Below are 1460 nucleotides of genomic sequence, written 5' to 3'. Positions count from 1 at the left end.
AAGACAATGAAAATCCAAGAAGAACATGGAAACATTAAAACTATGAGGAAACTCACAAGAAAGAACATAAAAAGCATGAACTCAACAAAGGAAGACACACAGACAAAAGAAAGCAGCAACACTACAAACAGCAAACATAATGGCAACAATTAATCAATATCTATCGATAATTACACTAAATGTAAATGGATTACATGCACCTGTTAAGAGAAGGAGGGTGGCAGAATGGATACGAAAACAAGATCCTTAAATATGCTGTCTCCAAGAGACACATCTCACACACACAGACAAAAACAGATTAAAAGTCAAAGGATGGAAAAAAATATATATATACCAAGCTAATTGCAATAAAAAGCTAACAGAGTGGCAGTACTAATCTCTGATAAAATAAACATTAAGGCAAAAAACAACATAATAGATAAAGATGGACATTATCTCCTGATTAAAGGAACAATTGAACAAGATGAAACAACCATAATAAATATTTATGCTCCCAATGAAAGAGCTCCAAAATAGATAAAGCAAACTGTAATAGATTTGAAGAAAGAAATTGATTAATCTACAATAATAGTGGGTGATTTTAATACACCACTTTCAAAAATGGATAGAACAACCCAAAAAGAACTTGACAAAGATACAGAAGAACTAAACAACACAATCAGCCAACTGGACTTCATAGATGTGTACAAAGCATTCAACCCAACAACTGAATAATACACATTATTTTCCAGTGCACATGGAACATTCTCCAGAATAGACCATGTTTGAGGACACAAAACAAATCATAAATTAACAAATATCAAAATATTACAAAGCATCTTCTCAGACCACAATGCTATAATATTAGAAATCAACAATAGGAAGACCAAGGAAATCAAGTGAAATACATGGAAACTGAGTAACACCCTGTTGAAAAGCGACTGGGTAGTAGAATAAATTAAACATGAATTCACAAAGTTCCTAGAAACAAATGAGAACAAAAACACAACATACCAAAATCTTTGGGACATGGCGAAAGTGGTGCTGAGAGGACAATATATTGTAATAAATGCATACATCCAAAAATAAGAACAAACCAAAATTAATAGAGCATCTACAACAATTAGAACAGACCAAGAGAGGGAATCTACAGCCACCAAAAGAAAAGAAAAAATAAAAATTAGAGCAGAAATAAATGAGATAGAAAACAGAAAAACTGTAGAAATGATCAGCAGGACAAGAAGATGATTCTTTGAAAGGATTAACAAAATCGACAGACCATTGGCAAACCTAAAAAAGAAAAGAGGGAGAAAACACAAATAACATGCACTAAAAACCACATGGTGATGTCACAACGGAACTGAAGAAATCAAAAGAATACTATGAAGAGTTGCACTCCAACAAATTTGAGAACTTAGAAGAGATGGATATATTTCTAGATAAACACGACCTGCCTAAACTTACACACAGTGAAGTAGAAA

Source organism: Chrysochloris asiatica, unplaced genomic scaffold (genome assembly GCF_000296735.1).
Source record: "Chrysochloris asiatica unplaced genomic scaffold, ChrAsi1.0 scaffold00255, whole genome shotgun sequence".
NCBI classification, from domain to species: domain Eukaryota; kingdom Metazoa; phylum Chordata; class Mammalia; order Afrosoricida; family Chrysochloridae; genus Chrysochloris; species Chrysochloris asiatica.
This window is presented reverse-complemented; position numbering follows the sequence as displayed.